The following is a 23665-nucleotide window of genomic DNA, read 5'->3' as shown; positions in this document are numbered from 1 at the left end:
AAAATAGTCACTGGGATATAAAGAACAGCATAGGGAATATAGTCAATAATATTGTAATATATGATGCCACATAGGTACCGGAAAAGTTGGGAGAAGCACTTTATAAGTTTACAATTATCTAACTAATATGCTGTACACCTAAAATTAATACAAAATAATATTGAATGTATACTATAATGGAAAAATAAAAGTTTTAAAAAGGAAAAAGAAAAGTACTGCCATACATAACCCAGAGAATGAAAAGAAAATTTGCATCTGCCCTGGCCAGTGAGGCTCAGTTGGTTGGAGCATTGTCCCATGCACTGAAAGGTTGGGGCTTCGATCCCTGGTCAGGGCACATACCTGGGTTTTGGGTTTGATCCCAGTTGGGGTGTATGCGGAAGGCAATGGATCGATATTTCTCTCTCACATGGATGTTTCTCTCTCTCTCTCTCTCTCTCTCTCTCTCTCTCTCTCTAAGATCAATAAAAGAAAATCCTCAGGTGAGTATTAAAAAAATTTGCAAATCACATATCTGATACAGATATATCTATATTTAGATACAAATATATAATGAACCCTCACAATTAAATAATATAAATGATGAAATTAAAAACTGGTAAAGGATCTGAACAGAGATTTCTCCAAAGAATACAAACAGCCAAAAAATACTCAGCATCATTAGCCATTAGGGAAATGCAAATCAAAACTACAATGAGATATCACTTGACACTCCCTGGGATGAGTATAATAAAAAAGACAGACAATGACAAGTATTGGCAAGGATGTGGAAAAGTTGGAATCTTGAGATAGGAAAGTCAAATGGTGTAGTCACTTTGCAAAAACAGTCTGGCAGTCTCTCAAATGATCAAACATAAAGTTATATGACCAGGAATTCCACTCCCACATTAAATAAAAACATGTCTACAAAAAGACTTATGCACAAATGTTCACAGTGAACATTAGTCATAAAAGCCAAAAAGTGGTAAACCAAATATCCATCAACTGACGAATGAATAAACAAAATGTGGTACATCCACACAATGGAATATTACTTGGCAATAATAAAATAAAATACTGATACATGCTACAACATGGATGAACCTTGAAAACATGCTAAGTGAAAGGACTATATACTGTATGATTCCATTTATATGAAACTAGAGGCTCAATGCACAAAATTGGTGCATGGGGAGGGTCCTTAGGCCTGGCCGGTGATCAGGGCCAATCTGGCTGCCAGCCGGGGGCCTTCCTTCTGGCTGCCGGCCGGGGCCTTATTTCATTCTGTGCTGCCCACTGGTGGTCAGCACGTATCATAGCAAGCGGTCGAACTCCCGGTATCCTGGTGGAACTCCCAAGGGGAATACTTTAAATATTAGCATTTAATATATATAGATGTCCAGAATAAGCAAATCCAGAAAATAAGATTAGTGGTTGCCTAGGGTTGGGGTGTGGAAACTAGGGGGATTGGGATGTGGCAGCTAAAGGTTATGGGGTTTCTTTTTCAGGTGATGAAAATGTTCTAAAATTGACACTGATGATGGTTGCACAACTCTGTGACTATACTAAAAATCACTGTGTGGTATATAAATGATATCTCAATAAAGCTGTTTAATAAAAAAAGCATTAATTACATTAAAACAAACAAACAAAAAAAACACGCAAAAAACTGCCATAAACTCAAGATCATTCACTGGATGCTAACATATCTGGAATTCAAATACTGATTTTTTTAAACAAGAGGTAAGAAAAACTTATGCAGCTTTAGAACTTGCACTAACTCCCACTTCTTCTAGAACCAGAGAAACTGAGAGAAAAGTCATTTGAACAGTCACAGGATATCCTATCTAATAATAGAGAAACATGGTAATTAACTGTAACTTCCCTACCCTTCCCATTGGCTAATCAACAAGATATGCAAATTAACTGCCAACCAAGATGGCGGCTGGCAGCCAGGCAGCTGAAGCGAACAGGAGGCTTGCTTGCTCCAGTGATGGAGGAAGCCAAGGTTCCCCGCCTGCCGATGCCGGCCTCTGAGCTGCACTCTAAGAAACAATGTTGCAATTATAGAAGCTAAACAAACCCCAGAAACCTGCTTTCAGCCAGCCAGGCATTAGAGCTGGAGCTGCAACAGTGTTTCAATTATAGAAGCCAAACAAACCCAGATACCTGCTTTCAGCAGCCGAGGTCTCAGAGCTGGAGCCAAGCCTCAGAGCTAAAGCCGGCTCTCAGTTCCAGTGACAGCCATAGAAGGTAAATAAATCCCAGAATTAAAAAAAAGAAAAAGAAAAAAAGGAGAGGTTGGGAGCTTCAGTCACCCGCCAGCCTGAAAACGGCCCTCAGCCCCTCACCCAGACTGGCCAGGCACCCCAGTGGGGACCCCCATCCTGAAGGGGGTGTGACCAGCTGCAAACAGCCATCATCCCCTCATCCAGTCTGGCCAGGCACCCAAGTGGGACCCCCACCCTGATCCGGGACACCCTTCAGGGTAAACCAGCCGGCCCCCACCCGTGCACCAAGACTCTATCCTATATAGTAAAAGGGTAATATGCAAACTGACCCTAACAGCAGAAGGACTGGGAATCACTGGTCACTATGACACACACTGACCACCAGGGGGCAGACGCTCAATGCTGGAGCTGCCCTCTGGTGGTCAGGGCACTCTCACATGGGAGGAGCTCTGCTCAGCCACAAGCCAGGCTGATGGCTGCCAGCACAGCGGTGGTGGTGGGAGCCTCTCCCGACTCCTCAGCAGCGCTAGGGATGTCCGAATGCAGTTTAGGCCTGCTCCCCGCTGGCAAGTGGACATCCTCTGAGGGCTGCCGAGCTGCCAGAGGGATGTCTGATTGCCATCTTAAGCCCAATCCCTGGGGGAGCGGGCCTAAGCCAGCAGGTGGTCATCCCCTGAGGGGTCCCAGACTGCGAGAGGGCACAGGCCGGGCTGAGGGACTCCCCCGCCCCCAGAGTGCACAAATTTTTGTGCACCGGGCCTCTAGTCCTATATAATAAAAGCCTAATATGCAAATTGACCGAACGGAGGTGACAGGTGGTGGCGGTGGGAGCCAGGTGGGCGAGTGGGCAGCTTCAGGCTGGCCAAGGCGGGTGCCAGTGGAGGCCCCCTGATCGCCCTGCCAGTCACCCCACAGATCGGCCCTGATTGCCAGCCAGGCCTAGGGACCCTACCATGCATGAATTTCATGCATCGGGCCTCTAGTGTAAGTATTCAAAGAGGTGAAGATTTTCCCAAACCAACTGTTTTTTGTACCAAAATAACAAAATTCACAATTAGGGTTGGAATTTTTAATTTCATATTCTGTTTCAATCTAGCCTTAATTGTAGACGTGAATTTTTGCTTTATGTTTTTGCCAACATCTTACATCACTTTCAATAAATGCAACTGAGGAGTATTTTCTCTAACACCAACCAGTTAATCAATTCTCTAGCACCAACTGGATGTCCAACAATTCAATTCAATTCAATTCTGATACTACCTGGACTTACCTCAAATCCCACAAGTTAAAGGGCTCAATCCCACAAGACTGCCCCACTTCAGATGCCAAATGCACGTCCAGGCCACCCTTACTTCTTACAGACTGGCTATAAATCAGGAATTCCCTTGCCCCCCTCATGTTCTATAGTATACTAGTACAGCTCACACAACTCAGAAAAACACTTTACTTATGTTTTCCCAGTTTATTATAAAGTGAAATACTAGCTTATAGTCCTACTTGGCTAAATAGCTAAAAATAGTTTTAAAAATTAATATTGCTAGTTTTAGGAAGAGCAACCCTTCTTCCAATATTCTAGATTAGTACTTTCCATTAAATGTTTATTAAAGATCTCTTCTAACAACAGCAATTATGGGCTTCCCTTGCAGTTTAATTAATTTAGGTATTGGAGCCATTTTCAAACTGAGGACTGTAGTCTCCCTACTTATAATTTTGTGCATCTAGTCACTAATAATGTAATTATTAATGCAAAAAATATTACTGCGCATTCACTACAATGCCAGAAGCTATGGGAGTAGTCAAACTAATGCAAAAGGTATGATTTCCTCCACCACCACTTGCTTACGTACAGTTATGAAAAAGAAAAAAAGTGTTCATCAATCACCCCAATCCAAATCAATGTAAGAGAGGTACCATATTAAAGCAAATACTATAGATATTGTAAGATTCCAAAGAAAAGTAATACTACTTTGGTGGAAGAAGATCCAGGAAAAGCTTCAGAGTTTGATTGTAGAGTATACAAGAGTATGTTTAAATTTTTACACCTATCTTTGAATTTCATACAGCTTAAAATTCTCAGCTTAAAATTCTCTATTAATATTTTCACATATTAACATTTGTCAAAGCACTGGATTCTATGTAAGCTAACATGATTATTTCTCATAATAGAAATAAGTAAGATTCTAATTAACATATTGTTCTTTCTCTCTTTGAGGCCCTGACTTGGACATAAAATTGCTGATATTAAATCTATATGTTTGGTGGAGTTTTTGTTGTTGTTGTTTGTATACCTTTGACCACAGAGTCTATCACTATGTTTACTGAGCCAAATTTATCTACAAGGACAAAGAGCAAAGCTTCCTATTCATTCTAGCTAAATCAATTAGGTTATTCACACACTTATTGAACATTTGCCAAAAGTTTTTTTTTGTATCAAAAAAGAAAGCAGTTTTATAATAAAGGTTTATCTTGTTTTGGGGAAAAAAAGCCAGGGTTCTCAAATTCACTGTGTTACTTTGCAACTCTTGCTTCACTTTCCTTCAACATTGTGTAGGTGGAGGGAAGAAACCAAGACATTCAGAACAGAATGTGAAGTCAAGGGAAATTTTTAGACAGCAATAAATTGTGGAAATGACTTAAACTTACTGTCAGAATAATCTTTCATAGAGAAATATAAATGTAGGCACGTTAGTACATCCTTGACATTAAATGAAAAATACTAACTAGGCTCAGAATACCATAAATTCAGACCTTATATGTTCAAACAAATTTGGACTCTTTTCATATAAATACCTCAATAAACAGAAATTAAAATAGGTTTTGTCTAATTGCTATTCTTAATACTTAAAAAAGACAAATTCTTAATTCATTCATATATATAAACATAAAAACAGAAGGAGCTACCTAAATGACTATATTAGACTAAAATGTGTCATTTTCTACTTCATTTCATATTTTTGGTGTTAGAAAGGAAGAGTAACCCCTAAGAGGTACGTATCTTATATTCCTTTTCAGTAAAAACTGACTTTTCATTTTCAGACTAAAATCTGTCACAGAAATTAATACAAAAGCCTTTGTTAGTGTCCCTCATCTCCCTTTACTCCATCTCTTCCTAAGACCCTGAGTATCTAGAACAGAACCTTAGATTTCATGGTTCTTTAGAAGTTTCTTGGTTGAAAAGCCCAGTTTGCTTAAGACATTAAACAAAGTGTTAACCTGGAAAAACATGTTAACCCCTAAAGACACTGCCTTATGTCACAATAACTACCAACAAATTTGATTACTACAGCTAACAGGAAAACTAATATTATGGTATTTGTTAAAGTAGCACCAAATTTTATGTTGATATATTCTCAAAGACCTTCAGAGGTGAAAAGTCTTAGCAATTCCCATTTGTATGTTTATTTAAAACAATTTGGAATTGAATTCATACAAATTTCAAATTAGCACTAAACACTAAACAAACAAACAAAACATACAAACTGCTCTTTCCTAGACAAGAGCTAACCCTTATAATGGAAAAGGAAAACACTATCAAGTGTTAAGGACAGCTACTTTCTGCTGCCCAGAAAACATTCACCCTTCCTGTGGTATAACAGTGTCTTCATTCCTTTTTGGAAATAGTTTATAGTATCTGGTGGAGTTGACTACGCCCTCAATCTTGATGGTTAGGCATAAGGCTCAGTCCCAGTCAGAGCTTCACATTCCCCTCCCTACAAGGGGAATGGGCCAGTCTGAGCCATTGAGATGCAATGAGACTTGCTGGGCTTCTAGCAAAAACCATGGTCACTCTTTCCAGATACACACTACACTGTGAGGATTTAGGGGCTGAAGGGACTGAAGTTATCTTTTGCTCATGTAGGGCTGAGGAATAAAGCCAAAACCAAGAAAACAGTGCTAAGAAATATACAGAAATGAAGCCTTGGTTAGCATTGTTTGATTCTTGGGTGGAGCCATTCTTAAAGCCACATCTATCCTGGACCAGTTTACACAAACCAATGTCTTTTCCCCACTTAAGCTAGTTTGAGGGGAGTTTTATTGTCACACTGAAAGAGTCTAACGGATAGAAATACTATTTTAAGTGTATTTGTTTCCACAAGAGTAAGTACACTAGGTTACATAATTCAATTCCAAAAAAGGTAAAAACAGATTCTTCCCTCACATGATTCTGGTTTTTCAAAGTCCACTCTTTCTGAAGAACTCCTCCCTGCTAAATTCAAAGGCTACAAGACTTTGTATCTTTTGCCTTAATGTGAAGAAATTTTTTTTTTGCCACAAATGAGTAAGAATAAAAAAAATCAACTGTGGAAAAAAGAAGTAAGTATAGGGTTGGTGTGGGGAATCATCTATAGAAGCTGTAAATAGTAACCAGATGTGCTTTTTTACTAAAGGCCTTAATGAGAGTCAAAGACAAAATCTTATAAAATTAAACAGGTTCGCCAAAACCGGTTTGGCTCAGTGGATAGAGCGTCGGCCTGCGGACTGAAAGGTCCTAGGTTCGATTCTGGTCAAGGGCATGTACCTGGGTTGTGGGCACATCCCCAGTGGGAGATGTGCAGGAGGCGGCTGATCGATGTTTCTCTCTCATCGATGTTTCTAACTATCTCTCTCCCTTCCTCTCTGTAAAAAATCAATAAAATATATTAAAAAAAAAATTAAACAGGTTCAACTACATACAGACTCTAATACAAAGACACCAAAATACTAAAATCAAAGCTCCTATTTTAAAAGCAGCTAACAGAATTCAAATTCAAAGGAAAACTCTTTGGGAAATTGAAACATCTTAGACTCTGGACAAAATCATTATATAGTTTCAAAAGAGTAAATAGTTAAACATATCAAAAATATTTATTTTAGGCACTCTATGTTAATACTGAACCCTCAAGTCATTCTGAAAATGTTTAGGAAAATAAGACTTAACAGAGTACATAAATCACACTTAGGAGTAATATAAAAGTAGTACTTCCATTTTCTAGGGATTTTGATGACTTAACTGCTAACAAGAAAGGGAGAATAACAATGAACAAATAATAGAATGGAAGTAAGATGTATATCCTCATGCTTCTCAGATCATATTGAAGTGAGCTTCTACCTACCTATTTGAGATCTTCATTTTAAACACCAGGTATGAGCACTGTAATGAATTACAAGACTCTTATAACAATGAGACCATTAATATGGAGTCTGTCTATGTGCAAGAGGATGAGATAAATTATTAGTTGAAATAAAGTAAAATAGAGTGGTTAAGGGAGTTCTGGAGTCAGACTGTCTATGTTTGTTTCCTGGCACTGTCATTTAATAGCTGTGAGACTTGGACCAACTTCAGTAAGGTTCAGTTTCTGTATTTGTAAACCTAAGATAATAAGTAATAATATTAACATGTATGCAGTGCTCATCATAATTGGTGCCAGGCATTTTACAAAGATCTTTACATATTAATTCTTTAACTCCCAATGATATTCTTCAGAGATAAATATCATCTCTGGTTTTAAAAAAATATTTTTAATTGATTTTTTTAGAGAGACAGGAAGGGAGAAAGACACAGAGATAGAAGCAATGATGAGAGAAACATCACTGACTGGCTGTCTGCTGCACACCCACTACTAGGATTTGAGCCAGAAACCTAGGATGTGCCCTGACCGAGAATCAAACCGGTGACCTGTGGATTCCTAGGTTGATGCTCAACTACTGAGCCATAAGAGCCGGGCTCATCTCTCTCTTTTTTTTAAAAATATATTTTACTGATTTCAGAGAGGAAGGAAGAAGGAGAGAAAGAGAGAAACATCAATGATGAGCCCTAACTGGTTTGGCTCAGTGGATAGAGTGTCGGTCTGCGGACTGAAGGGTCCCAGGTTCGATTCTGGTCAAGGGCATGTATCTTGGCTGTGGGCACATCCCCAGTAGGGGGTATGCGGGAGGCAGCTGATTGATGTTTCTCTCTCATTGATGTTTTTAACTCTCTATCCCTCTCCCTTCCTCTCTGTAAAAAATCAATAAAATCTATTAAAAAAAAAAAAAGAAACATCAATGTTGAGAGAATCATTGATTAGCTGCCTCCTGCACGCCCCCTACTGGGGATCGAGCCCGCAACCGGAGCATGTGCCCTTGACTGGAATCAAACCAGGGACCTTCCAGTCCACAGGCCTACGCTCTATCCACTGAGTCAAACCAGCCAGGGCCATCTCTGTTTTATAGATGAAGAGATTGAGGCCCAGATCAGTAAATTACCTGAGGTCATACAGCTAGTAAGTGGTAGGGGCTGGCATTTGGGATAGGAATCTGCGAAGTCTTGACTAAGAGTCTATACTTACAATCATTACAGGTGACTACTTTTGACTAATATTACCTACCTCAAGAGTTGTTAAAAGAATTAAACAAAGTACCTAGTGCATAATAGTAGCTCAATAAAGGTTTATTGTTACAGTACTTCTGATAGTCGTTTTCTATTTACTTGAATATTTATATTATTATTTAGAAATGATTACTTTAGTATGGAATGAATGCTGGAAATGAATTTTTATGAAGGGTAAAAAACTTCTATAGTCTGGTACTTCTGAGGCTCCCATGAGTTTGACCTTGAACATGGGAATCTGAGGTACCTCTGAGACATCCATGGGAAGAGATGGAAGTATTTATACAGGTTGGAACAAAAGTAGGTTTACAGTTGCGAGTATGTGAAACAGTTTATTCCTGTATTATTATTTATTAATTATTATATTATTTCCCATATGAATCATTGTAAACTTAATTTTGCCACACTTTATAGATAAACATAAACCTGGAAACCTTTAACATACAGATGTCTTTACCTAGGGAAAGCATATAGCGTAAGAGAAGAAAGCCTAAGATTAAGCTTTGAGGAATTCAAAAATTTAGTAATCTGAAAAAGCAGCACCAATTCCTAAAATAAAAAAAGTAATAACAGCATCAAGGTGCTGGTTATGGTTACGGTGTATGGTATCCTGGAAGTGAAGAAGAATGTTTCCAAAAGTAGGAAACAATGTAGTCAAAAATGTCAAATGCTGCTCAGAGGTCAAGTAAGATGTCACTGGATTTCGCAATATGGAAATAATAAGTGATTTCCACAGCTATTTCAAAGAAATAATTTTATTATTTTTATTTTGAGTATACTTATGTGTATTTAAAAAAAAATTTTTTTTTTAAAATATGTTTTATTGATTTTTCACAGAGAGGAAGGGAGAGAGACAGAGAGAGTTAGAAACATCGATGAGAGAGAAACATCGATCAGCTGCCTCTTGCACATCCCCCACCGGGGATGTGCCCGCAACCCAGGTACAAGCCCTTGACCGGAATCGAACCCGGGACCTCCCAGTCCGCAGGCCGACGCTCTATCCACTGAGCCAAACCGGTTTCGGCCTTATGTGTATTTTTATCAAGAATGGCAAGCAAGCATTTGAGATATGTTGATACTGGATCTTCCTTTCTACTATCTCAGGCCCCCTTAATGCCCACCCACCAAGGGCATTATTGGTGAGGTATTCCATAACGAAACTATGATCTACCATCAGCATTTTCCTGATTGGAAGTTAAACACCATACTGGCACTAGAAAGGCAAAGAAAAGCAATATTCAGTCCCTATCCTTAGGAAACTTATGTAAGGTAATTTAATGTCAATGTAACATGATAAAAGTAGTATCTGGATCCTATGGAAGCAAAGAACACTCATCCCCGGTCAGGGCCTGGAGTTAGACGGTTTATGGACAAGCAACATCCACTCAGTCCCTTCCTGAGTAGCTCCTACGTCAGTGACGGCGAACCTATGACACGCGTGTCAGAGGTGACACACGAACTCATTTTTTTGGTTGATTTTTCTTTGTTAAATGGCATTTAAATATATAAAATAAATATCAAAAATATAAATCTTTGTTTTACTATGGTTGCAAATATCAAAAAATTTCTATATGTAACACGGCACCAGAGTTAAGTTAGGGTTTTTCAAAATGTTGACACGCCGAGCTCAAAAGATTCGCCATCACTGGCCTACGTCCTTGTATGCTAATCCTGGAAACACAAAAAGAATAAGCTTTAATATCTGTATCCACATAACTCATGGTTTAGTGAAATGTGTCCAGATATGTTAAAAAAGAAATTCTAATACAATGTGATAAGTACTATAACAGAGGTATTAACAAATGACAGTAAAAAGGCCTGAGACCCTAACCTAAACCTGGAGAAGACACTATAGAAGAATAATACATACAAGGCTTTGAAGAATAAAAAGGCTTCAGCCAGAGACTTATATTCCAGAATAACATTGGCAAAGGGTCAAAACTGTTTTGAGGCCTGGCCGGTGTGGCTCAGTGGTTGAGCGTTGATCCACGAATCAGGAGGTCACAGTATGATTCTGGGTCAGGGCACATGCCCAGGTTTCGGACTCAATCCCCAGTAGGGGGTGTGCAGGAGGCTGCCAATCAATGATTTTCTCTCATCACTGATGTTTCTATCCCTCTCCCTTCCTCTCTAAAACCAATAAAAATATATATTTTTAAAAAGTAATGACAATATTCTAAAAAAATAAATAAACAAACAAAATTGTTTTGAGAACAGTAAGAATTTCATTATGGCTTAAGCACAGTAATGAAGGGAAGGTGAGGAAGCAGTTAGAAAAGTTAAGTTAGGGTCAAAAGTCCTACTATTTAAGGACTTTATAAGCCAATATAGAATTTGAAACAGATCTATTTGAAAATGGGGACCCAAAAAGAGGACTGATGTAACTACATTTATTTTTTTCACATTCTCAAACTTGAAAAACTAAACTTATGATTCCACCCCCTGCTCCAACTTGTCCTACCCCTATTCTTTTCTGTTTTAGTGAATGTAGCACTATTAACCCAGTAATTGCTCATATTAGAAACCTGGAAGTTCTTAATACTGCCTTCTCATGCTTGATGTCTGGACCATCCCTATATCCTTACATTTCACTTCTAAAACATACTCAACTCCCCCACCACAGGGTCTTTGTTCATGCTATACCCTCAGCCTGGAACAATATTATCTGCTCTTTGCTTAGCTATCTCCATCTCATTGAGATAGTAGCTTAAGTATTCAAGTGTTAAGAACTGCTTTCTCTGACCACCCAATATAATCCTTTTATTCTCTCATAGCACCTTGTCCTGATTTGTTTTTAGTATCTATCTCCATCACTAATGAGGGATTTTCATTAGGAAGAAATGGTCTCATTTTGTTCTCTCATTGTATACTAAATGCCTCCACAGTACCTTCTACATCAAGCATGTCAAACTCATGGCCCACGGGCCACATGCCTCTTTTATTTGGCTCGTGTTAGCCTTTGAGTTTGACATGCTTGCTCTACATAGATGTTCAAGAAATATTGGTTTTTTAAAAAAGGATTTTTAGAAAAATAAGCTTGAAAGCAGTATGGAGGATGTGTGCAGAGGAGAAAAAGGAGGAGGACATGAGTAACATGAGCAGGCTAATACCAGCTAGATCAGTTAAAAACAGCCTCGGTGAAAGATTATAAAGAACTTACCTTAGCTAAGATGGTAGAAGTGAGGACAGAGAAAAGCAGTACTGCACTTGGAAAACCAAGGCAGAACCAATAGGTTCCTGAGTTGTGCAGGTAGAGAATGAGACATTAACTTCCATCGGGAATAAACAGATCAGGAAAGAAAAATAAAGATCTTTTTTGACCATGGTAAGTTTGAATAATTTTAGTTAATATGTCTAGCAGGCAGTTGAAATTTTAAATGTGAAATGCAGGAAGGAGGTCCTGGGCTAAGGACAGATCTTCCCCTCTCTTTTTTTTCTCCTCCACCAAACCAAAGAATCTCTCTGGGGTCTTTTATAAACCCCATTCATGAGGGCTGTGTCCTCATGACCTAATCACCTCCCAAAGGCTCTATACCTCCAAATACCATCATATTGGGGATTAGGTTTCAACATGAATTTTGGGAGGACACAAATGTCAGTCTATAGCATTACATGAAATGCAAACATGCTACCGGTGACTACAAAGAATTCTTCAATTCACACAGTAATGTTTAACCCTGACTGATCAATGTGAAGAGACAGTAAAGACACAGAAACAAGAGATACTTTCTACAGGCAAATCATTTAAAGATGGAATCATGGAGCTGGGAGAGATATAAGGCTGAGATGACAGGTAAATTTTATCTAGAATGCCAACCATATATCCGTTGACCAGGCTATATCAAAAAGAGTCTGAAGCTATTTGGGGTCAGCTATTAGCTATACCTGCCAAGAGTTGGTTCTAAAAAGGGCTATCATAAAGTTGCTAACCTTGTAAAGGTAAGGACCAGAACTCGAGGTCTCCTGACTTCTGGTAGAGTGGCTTTTATCCTCAATCACACTGCTTCTCCTCTCTGATATATTTGTTCAATCAAAAAATAAAATCCTTGCCCTGGCTGGTGTGGCTCAGTTGGTTGGAGCATCATCCTGTACACAAAAGGTGGCAGGTTCTATTCCAGGTCAGGGCACATATCCAGATTGTGGGTTCAATCCCTGGTGGGGGTACATGCGGGAGGCAACCCATGGACGTGTCTCTCACACGTTGATGTTTTCTCTCTCTCCCCCTTTCTCTCTATAAAATCAATTAAAAAACATTTTCATGTAATAGATAATAAAAACCAACCCAATTAAAATTTAACTGGGAATAAACAAGTCCTCAGAATTCACAAGTCCTATAATAAAGACTTACATGTACTTGTAAGTACATTAAAAATCTATACTAATAATAGACAAATATGCAAATTGCCTGGGATGCCATCACAGTAATAATAATGACCAAACAGCAGGCTGTGTGGGGCGACAAGGCCGGCAGGGGGGTTAGTGAGGGACAACCGAATGACTGAACAGCAGGCTGCGTGGGGTGACCAGGCTGGCAGAGGGGGGCAGTTGGGGGTGGCCAGGCTGGCAGGGGAGGCAGTTAGGGGCAACCAGGCCAGCAGGGGAGGGGGCAGTTGCAGGCGACCAGGCCAGCAGTGGGGGGACAGGCAGTTGGGGGCGATCGGTCAGGCAGGCACGTGAGCAGTTAGGAGCCAGCGGCCCCGGATTGTGAGAGGGTGCAGACTGGGCTGAGGAGAACTCTTCCCCGCCCCCCCAACCCCCGCACGAATTTCGTGCACCGGGCCTCTAGTTTTAAATAAAGCCCAAACCTATATGTTGTATCTTTGTTATCAATGATCACTCATTCAAATTGTTTTCTGACAATTTTTACTTCATGGTGAGTTTTTCCATATGACAATTTTTCTTGAGTGTTTAGCCATGATGACTCAGGGTACCTAGATGCTATGCAAGAGCTCTCAATTTAAGAAGTGGGAGGAGAATGAGGGGGCATATTGAATCATTAACTGCCTACTCAGTTCTGAAACATAGCAAATCCTTTTTGGAAGCCATGTGAAAGAGCTTCAGGAGGCAAATTATGGCTAAAACCTTAAAAGACTGGTCTATAAGAGCTGAACTACATGCAAATAAATTGGCATGCCATTTCTAAAAGAGACACAACAAAGAAGCTTTAGCAAACAGTGATTTTCTTTTTTTTTGGAGTGTTAAAGATGGATTGAAAAAAAAAAAGTCTGGTATCACTGAAGTCACAGACCTTATAATTCATTGCTCCTTTGGTGAACTGATAGGACTAGTTTAGAGACTGAATCATCCCATTTCAAATGAAAATTACAGTAAAGAATTAAGTAAATTTAAAAAGCTTTCAATTACATGAAGCATGTCTATAGGACTGTGGTTTCTAATTAGAAGCAGCCAGTATTTTTAAACAGACATACATTTAACAGAATTGCTCATGAATGATAAAGTTAATTCGTTTTGTAATTTGGATTTTGTAATTTAACTAGTTTTTGGTCCTTTAGTATATTACAATGAGCATCTACCAACCAGCAAAAAATCAGGGCCAATCAACTTGTAATTTAAACCATGGAAGTAAGGAAGAAGTTATAAATTTCAACACATTACTAATCTTTCTGTCCTTTCCTCTTGACTGTCGAAGTCCAGGCATAGTTTATGTACAAGACCATTTACAATTAAGCTAACATTACAGTGATGATGAAGACCCTGTCTATTTGACATTTTTGGAAAAAGACAACATACTAGTACAACAAGAGGTGAAAATAGCTCTTGAAATTCCACCACGGTGTTAATTCCACTACCAAATTTTGCTAGTTTAGGTAGAGATTTTGGGTAGATGCAGGATTAAGTCATGAAGATTTAAAATCAATGAGTTTATTACTGTTTTTGATATTATTCAGTTCAAAAAGCATTGCATCCTATAGGTCACACAGTTATTGCTTGGTGTCTGACTGGATGGAATACACCATCTCTTCACCTAAAGCACACACCAATAACAAGGGCAAAAAAAGGTAAAAAGAAGCTACATAGTTAAGACACAATTAGTTAAAGTGCCCTTTACATATGACTGTTTTAGGGCCTTAATTCATTCCAAGCCTAGTTTATAAGTTTACAAAACGGCAGGCAAAGGTAGGAAGTACTGTGGAAGAGCAATGGGCACTGCTAAGCTGGCAAAGGAAGATAAACAGAGCTAGTGGCAGAGTGATGGAGATGAACCTGAGACAGAAGTGTAAGAGGCAGGAATGTGTAATACAAGTATCTTGCTCCCCTCCTATCTCTTTATCCCCCATCCTAAGTTATTTATTCCACAAAATTGGAAATGAAAACCAGATTCATAATCCTACCACCAAATCAACAGACTGAAGGCTATTTCTAAAATGAGCCACACACCAGTATGGTCACCATCATAGAATTTCAAAGTCCTTCGTGAAGAACTGCTGCCATTTAAATTTTCCAGATTAATCAAAGACAGCCTGTTAAAGACTTTCCAGAGTTAAAGGAAAGCCCAGGAATTAAACATGGGCTTTGTGTTCTATGCTAATAGGCTAGCATTTAAAGCACATTAAATAATTCAGCCTAACAGCTCAATCCTGATAATATGTGGAATATATGAAGAAAGGGTCTAGATATCTATCTACACACACACATATGCATATACATATATGTACACCAAGGGGATAACAACTCTGAGTAAATTAAAGAACTAGATACCTAATGATTTTCTGAAAAATGTTTCAAGTAGGAAGCTTTGTTAAAATATTCTTTATATAGTTATATACACCTATGCTCTCAGTGGTCACTTTATGCAATAACTTATATAATAAAAATTTACTTAATTCCATTAAATTCTATATATTATTGGCTAAAAATACAAAAGAAAACACTGCCCTCTCGTTATGCATAATTAACTAAAAATGGTTTTCTTTATTCAGTGTTATTAGTAGAGTAAAAGTCATTCAAGTAAATTTATTTTTCTTAGGTTAGAAAATTTATTCTTTTTTTTTTTTTTATATTTTATTGATTTTTTACAGAGAGGAAGGGAGAGAGATAGAGAGCTAGAAACATCGATGAGAGAGAAACATCGACCAGCTGCCTCCTGCACACCCCCTACTGGGGATGTGCCCGCAACCAAGGTACATGCCCTTGACCGGAATCGAACCTGGGACCTTTCAGTCCGCAGGCCGACGCTCTATCCACTGAGCCAAACCGGTTACGGCTAGAAAATTTATTCTTATAAGAAATAATCCCTGCTGTGGCTGAGTGGCTCAGTTGGTTGGAGCATCATCCTGTACACGAAAAGATTGTGGGTTTGATCCCCGGTAGGGACATGTCTGAGAGGCAACCCATCAATATTTCTCTCTCACGTCGATGTTTCTCTTTCTCTCCCTTCCTCTATTTCTAAAATCAATAAAAACATATCCTGAGTGAGGATTAAAAAACAATTCCTATAAAAATAATTCAAGACGAGTAATCTCTACATGTACCCTGTCCCATGAGATTTTAAAAATCCCTATTTATGGTTTTTGGCGGGGGGCGGGGCGCAGTACTTTCAAACATTTGGAGCAAGAGACCCAGTTTTCCCATTATTTTAAATAATAAAGATTTAAAAATAGTTCTTTATGGAAAATTAGCATGTTCTTGAAACAACAACTAACTTGAGAACTGAAGCATAAATACAAGATCTGAGAGCCAGATTCATTTTGCTAAACGTGTGCAAGTCTTTCAGTTCCCCAGGGTATGACAAGCAACAAGGAAGTTATACAGTTTCATTACATTATAAATGCCACCTTTTCAGTCTTGAATGCATGACACAAGTGAAACTTATCTGTATAACTGTTTTGAGTACTTAAGTATTAAGAAATGTGCATGGCCTTCTTGTGTATAAGTGTACATGTTTTAATGTATCAGACAGAACTTAAATTAAGTATCCAAATAAGTGTAATCTCTTCTATTAGTCAATAGGTTATATACTTATTCCAAATGATGCTACAATTATTAAAACTCCTTTTCAGTCTATGGGTGGATCTGATTTTTAGAAACACAGTCTTTTCAGAGTGGATCTGATTTTTAGCAATAGCTTGAGGTTGTTTCCTATTTTCTTTCTGTCAAAATCCTTTCTGAGTCATATCTGATAAATAAAATGAGATATCATGTGGCTAATCCCCCCCCCCCTCTCCTTAAACACAAGGAGCAAATATAAAGTATATAGAGTAATGAGCTATTTTCATATGTAGCATTTAAACTGGTTTAGAAGACAATTTTTAAAAGTTCCAAAAATATTTTGAGTAATCTAGTATTGTTCAAATAAGGTATAGCTTCAAGGCGACCAAAGTAGACTTACTTTAAATAGATGTATAAATATCCTTACTTCAAAACAAGAATGGATAACCAGGCCCTACACGATCTGTTCTCCTCTACCATCCCTTTATCTTTCTGACTTAATCTCCTGCTACACACTCTCGCTCTAACCCAGCCACACTGCTCTTCTTGTAGTTTCTTGCATTCTAGTCAAGCTCCTGTCTCAGGGCCATTGTACTTGCTATTCCCTCTGCCTGGAATGTCTTTCCCAAGATTACCTGCAAGGTTTACTCCCTCACCTCCTGCAGGTTTTTACTCAAACATCTATCATTTTCTCATTGAGGTCTTTTCTGCATCCTCTTCTCATTCCATATACATATCCTCTCTCCCCTTTCTCTATTTTATTTTCGTGTACGTGTCTGTGTGTAAAACTGTTCGTTATGGAAATTTTCAAACATACACAAAAGTAGAGAGAATATTAGAAATCTCATGTATCTATCATCTACTTTCAACAATTTTAAATATGGTCAATCTTGTTTCTGATACTTTCTCCTTAAAATTATTTTAAAGCAAAAATCTTGCCATCATAGTTTAATTCGTTAAGTACATTATATCTTTAGAAGGTAAAGACTCTTTAAAAACCATAATACACTGTCATATCTTAAAAACTTCACAATTCCCTGTCATCAAATATCTAGCTAATGTCCTAATTCCCCAATTTTTCATAAATGCCTTTTTAGTTAGTTTGCTAAAAGCAGAATCTTACTAAGGTCCATATTGCATTTGGTGGATATGCCTTTTAAGTCTCTTTCAATCTTATAGTTTCATCTCCCTCTCTTATTTCTTGCTATTTATTTCTTGAAGAATCCAGGTCATTTGCCCTTAAAAATTAAATATTTTACTTATATTTATTGTGTGTCTTATTAGAATATAAACACCATGAGGCAGGGATTTTGGTCTGTGTGATATCAGCATCTAAACCAGTGCCTGACACATAAAAGATATCCAATAAATACTTACCAAATGAGTATGTGGCATCAATGCCAAAAGTCTACTGCCCATCCAATAGCAAAATCTTCTCTTTTCCTGCTGAGTCCTAAGTCTCCCAGTTTACTGAACATTAACACTCCAGGCAGCCACCACCAAGCAATCAGATTTGGTACCCAAGGTGAAATCTATTTGCTGGCTCTGCTTTAGTCTTCTTCAAAATAAGTGTGCTTCTATCTCCAGATTCAATATATACCTTTACGTTTAAATTGAACTGAAGTTTAGCATAATAAATTATTGACTGTCATACTTGTCAAGTATGTTTAAACATTTCTTAGCTTATTTTACAATTCAGAGGAAAAAGCAAATTATAGCCAAAAAAAAAAATAGAAAAAGAAACTGTAGAAGACGGTGGAAAACTGGGGGTACCACATATTTTCAGAATTAGTAACATCCCTAGAGGTTCATTATACAATAGAAATCAGCAATACATTTTTTTGAAAAGAAAATAAATTACATGTGTATTGAATTAAAAACTTAAAAACACACACAATATGAATGGTCAAGATTAACTGGGAGATGATGAATGTCAGGATTGTCCCATTTATAGGCACCAGAAACATAATCTATTTTTCTGTAAATGGTATTTTGAGGTGTATAAAAGTATTACAGGGATGATACAAGAACTATGTAGAACCCTATTTTTCTGAAAGAGTTTATTGTGGGGGGAAAAAAACTCAGAAAACTAAAACATCTTGTACAATATTCTGAAAAAATAATCAGGTCTCCTTAGACTCATTTATAATTCATTTCTCTTCAATTACCTGATGAAGTTCTTTTCCTCTAAGTTTATTTCTGAAGGAAGCCATGTTAATTTAAAGGCTCCAATCAGATGGTCCAGTTTCCATTACTTATTTCTATTTAAAAGGGGGGAAAAAAGCAGAAATTTCCTGACATTCACTCAAGGAATCTTGTGCTTTCTCTTTATTATTTGCAAATTCATTCAGCAACAACAAAAGTTATGAAGAACCTACTAAGTGTATTATGTTAGGCAATTATTTTTAACCTTTGGAGGGAAAAATTATTAGGAGTTGTCTTTCAAGATAACATTTTTTTTTTTTAAAAAGATAACATTTAAAAAGCTAATGATATATCTAGTTCTTTCCGGGACCAATATTTTTTGTTTTGAGGTTCCCACGCATTAATCTTGGGAAATTTTTCTCTGGCAGAGGTCTAGCTTAAAGAAAAACAACAGTAAATGACCACTACCACATGTGTAAAAAAAATCTCCAACCACCCCAAATCCCTGGAAACAATGACTTTTATTTACTTTTCCTGTGTGATCTATTTAGAGCAAATCTGAAAAAGATGGCTGAAATCTATAAACAGAAAGTGCTGAGTGGAATTCACTGTTTATAGACTTTAGCTAGAATTTTTTATAATGTTGCCAGGACTCTTTAATATTGTACTCTTTTAAAACATCTTCATCAGGTTTCCTTCATTCGTTGATTTTCTCTTTTCTTTCCACTGGCTTGGCTTGTTTGGAATAACATGATTTTTCCAAAGAAACTCCTAGAACCATCTCAGTGCTGCCAATACTTGTCATAATGAAATTTTAATATATAGTTAAAATGTATGATAACCCATATGAGCGTTTCTGATTTAAAAAATACTAGAGTAGGTTCATACTTATGCACCATGTAAGATGTATATATATAAGAATGTTAGAAAGATAGTTTTCAGTTCTAAGTCTGCTGGCTTAAAAAGTTTATCAGCTACGGAAGCTTCTATCTGAAAACAGTCGTTCACAGAGTAGGACTACTCTAGTCCTTATCATATGACCTACTGGACAAGGTATTTTCTGAAACGACAGAACCTTTAATGTACAAGCGATAGTTTGAAAACCTGAAAGGAAGCTGAAACAAAGTCAAATGGAAACCTACTCAGACTCCTTTCTCCTTTACCATTCAGCAGTACTAGAGGCTCAGGTCCCTCCCCTGTACTTTTCAGTCATTTCTTTTAAGGGGTCCCCAAAAAATCAGGAAACCTTCAATGCCAGCCTTCACCGGTCAACTCTAATTTCTGCACATGGACTGGAGTAATTGAGCAAAGGTATTATGTTAGTAGCTTCCTTAAAGTTCAATGCCTCTGGTAAATTTGGTTTATAAATGCTACAGAAAAAGTGCAACATAACCAACTGTCAGCTCACTTAAATGACAATTTTAAGGAGCGCACAGATTTTATCCCCCTCCCCCACCCCAAATCTGCCACTAAGACACAATTTCCAGCTCACTTTTTTTCCAACTCAAATACTATTGTTACATTACAGCACTTCTTTAACAGTAATAAAAACCCAGGTGAGAGTTTTCACTTAAAAAGTTATATATTTACTAGATGACATTATATCCACTTCACTACATGCAGCTTTCCACATATTTAACTGTTCTATTTTCCAATCGTTTGTTTTAACATACTACAGAAAGGGATTGGTTAGGGGGTTGGGAAAACTGTTAAAATAACAAATGTCTCACTTTCCTTTTCTGACGGAAACATCAGAATCTAAAACCTGGGGGCAACTAGGTAATTCAGGGTAAGTCAAAGCACACGCTGTTACTACAGTTCTGATCATCATTCACCTCAGGAAATAACTAGTAGAAAAGATGCTTGATTTAAATTTTCGGTACCTTCCAGTTTGGTTCAACTACCAAAAATACATAAACTTGTCCTCAGAGTTTACTATTTTCCCCCAGAAGAGGCTGTTGGTATGAATAAAAAAAACATAAGGAATTCATATGTTGTATTTGCACAATAAGGACAAGGTTTTGAGAGATGTAAATCTGATCACTCGGAGAAAATATTTTCTCTATTAGTTATAAACATCATAAACTAATCCAAAACTGTAGAAACGGAGTCTCTTCCGCAATTAAAAAATTTTAACTCACATGACTATGCAAATTAATAATTTTTAAGAATAATTATGTTTCTCCTCAACCATAAAAGTAACACATAGTCAATGTGGAAACAGACAAAGCCAGCTCTGAAACAAAAGATCCGCTGCTAAGAAAACAAAATAACATTTTGTGGAGCAAGTACACAGCCTTTCAACCAAAATAGAGAGATAACCTTCTCATGCACTTAAAGCTCCAGTCCTTGGCACACCCTGCACCTATGGATAAAATAACTCATCTGATAATTGGTTGATAGACTGTTTGACGGCTGCTGGTGCTGTTAAAACCAAGACACATTTCCTTGGGTGCACTGATTCAGTTTTGTTAAACCTGCACTTAAAAATCTCTGCCCTCCCATTCCCTTATTGTCGCCCTCTTGCCTTTAAGAGACTTGCACGGACAAAAATAAAAGCAGACGGTGAAATGAGTTTATGATTGACTGCATTTTTCCCCACTCCGGGCCTTTTTAAAGAGTCCCTTTGAGGTTCTGAGGTTCAAACACTATGTAAGAAGAGTTATTGTCTGAACTACCTAACAATTACCCGGGCTTCTTTTGGACTTCAGTTAACCTGTAAGTAAGATGAGCGTGTTCAACTTTTCCACGGGGCATCGGAGGACGAGTTCCAACTCATAATGCCTTCAGGTCCTCAGACCCCAGCCACCCATCAGTTGGGTCTCCTTCCGGGCCTCAGTTTACCCGCTTGCAGAAACCGGCGTGTTCACTTGTTTCGTAGGGGCCCCGGACGTGTCATTCATTAGCGTTTTAAAAATGCTCTGCGAGCCAGAGATGAAAGGAAAGGCGAGAGACACGCAGAGATGACGACCATCATCAGAACAATAAAAAGAATGACTAACTTGGAAGTCGGCGTTATGTAAGAAAGGCGAAAGAAGTTAGGGGGTTCGCCCGAACAAAAGACGAGCCCACCGCCCCCTTTGTTTCCCCTTCATTTCTCGTTCCCTCCCGGCCCCCGCGGAGCCGCCCTCCCGCAGCACCCGGCCGGCGCGGGGCGCGGACTTGGCCACCGCGCGCCCGGCTCCCAGGCGGAGGGGGAGGGCGCGCCGGGCCAGCTCCTGACAAAGGCTCTTCCTCCGGCGAGGGCGCGGGATGCGGGCGCCGCAAACTCCGCTCCCCGCCGCCTCCGGCGCGCGGCCGCGCAGGAGGGAGAGGGAGCTGGCCCGCCGCCCGAAGAAGCCACCGAGGAAGTTGCGCGCCCGCCTCGCCGCATCCCTCACCGGCCCCGCCACGGCGCGCCGAGCCCACTCACCGGACAGTTGGTGGTGGCCCCAAGCCCAGCGCAGCTCCGAGACCCGGAGCGAGGGGGTGCCGTGTGCGTGCGCTGGGAGCGCGAGCAGACAGCGCGGCGTTTCGCCGCCTCCTTCTTCCTCGCCAGCCAGCCAGCCAAGCCGGGCGACGGGAAGTTGGCCGACAAGCCAAGCGCCGAGGTGCCGCGGGCGGAGGGACAGGCGCCGGGCCGCTTTGTGGTGCGCTCTCGGAGGGCTCGACGCAAATCCGAGCGCGCGGCACGACGGGTGCTGCTGGTGGAGGCGGCGGCGGCGCCCCCCGACGGTCCTTCCGCCTCACACCGCCTCTGGGTCACTGACACACTCTCGGAGGGAGGGGCGGGACTAGGGGAAGGGCGGGGCCTGAGGGCGGGGCCCGGGCTGGGCCGCTGCGGGGGGCGGGGCCGCGGCGCCGAGTGGTCTCCTGGGAGTTGTAGTTCTCCCACAGAAGCAAGAAGGGCTACATTGTTGAGGATGCTTTCCGCTCGCTCGGCACTGCGCATGCTGGGGTGGAGGGTGGGGGCGGGGGTTCGGCCCCAACTGTTACTATGGTCACCGACACACTAAGGAAGAGAACGTGTTTAGTGCTGCTGCTCACTGAACAAGGCCCTTCTTGTATTATGGTGCTGTTGGAGATCCCGCCCTTAGTCTTTCCTACATCGCTCCACCCCCAACTCCTAGCCTCACAACTCACAAGGGCCCAGTGAAATCTGATTTCCTCCCCATATATCGGTCTTCCCTGCTGCTTAATTTTATTCCACAAATCCTAAATCACAAAATACCCATTTTCTTCCCCTCCTTCAAGTGAAAACTCTCTGCCTCAAATCCATCCACCCCCTCTTACCCCCCCCCCACCACCACAACACACACACATCTTAAGACTTGTAGAAATGTAGCGCCTTCTAGTAACTTAACAATTAAGTTATAAAACTGTTAGGAACATCATCACTATCAGAGGTTCGGCCCCCAGAGTAATTATTTTCACTTAAGTAGTCACTTCTAACTTTAAAGCCAGCAAAAGTAAAGTTCAGGGTTAAGATCGCTGTATTTAGCAAAAGAAACCATCAACAAAACAACGAGAAAACCCACTGTGTGGGAAAACATATTTGCCAATGACATATCTGATAAGGGCCTAATCTCCAAAATTTATAGGGAACTCATACAACTTAACAAAAGAAAGATAAACAATCCAATCAAAAAATGGGCAAAGGACCTAAATAGACACCTTTCAAAAGAGGACATCCAGAAAGCCAAGAGACATATGAAAACATGCTCAAAGTCACTAATCATCCGAGAGATGCAAATCAAAACAGCAATGAGGTACCATCTCACACCTGTCAGACTGGCTATCATCAACAAATCAACAAACGACAAGTGCTGGAGAGGATGTGGAGAAAAAGGAACACTTGTGCACTGCTGGTGGGAATGCAGACTGGTGCAGCCACTATGGAAGACAGTATGGAGTTTCCTTAAAAAACTGAAAATGGAACTCCCATTTGACCCTGTGGTCCCACTTCTAGGAATATATCCCAAGAAACCAGAAACACCAATCAGAAAGGATATATGCACCCCTATGTTCATAG

General features: G+C 39.5%; 1 protein-coding gene across 3 annotated transcripts in view; it reads right to left on the bottom strand.

The window, feature by feature from the left end:
• Window positions 1-22206, bottom strand: part of PELI1 (pellino E3 ubiquitin protein ligase 1) — a 56332-nt gene extending 34126 nt beyond the window's left edge. For 2 of the 3 annotated variants that reach the window (XM_059659654.1, XM_059659657.1), the window contains exons 1-2: window positions 22067-22206; window positions 20538-20609 (exon numbers count right to left, since the gene is read on the bottom strand). The gene's annotated coding sequence lies outside the window, so the exon portion shown is untranslated. The remainder of the gene's footprint in view (window positions 1-20537; window positions 20610-22066) is intronic. The other variant, XM_059659655.1, reaches the window with a different exon arrangement.
• Window positions 22207-23665: the final 1459 nt, after the last annotated feature.

Source organism: Myotis daubentonii, chromosome 12, assembly GCF_963259705.1.
Source record: "Myotis daubentonii chromosome 12, mMyoDau2.1, whole genome shotgun sequence".
Lineage (NCBI taxonomy): Eukaryota > Metazoa > Chordata > Mammalia > Chiroptera > Vespertilionidae > Myotis > Myotis daubentonii.
This window is presented reverse-complemented; position numbering and strand designations above follow the sequence as displayed.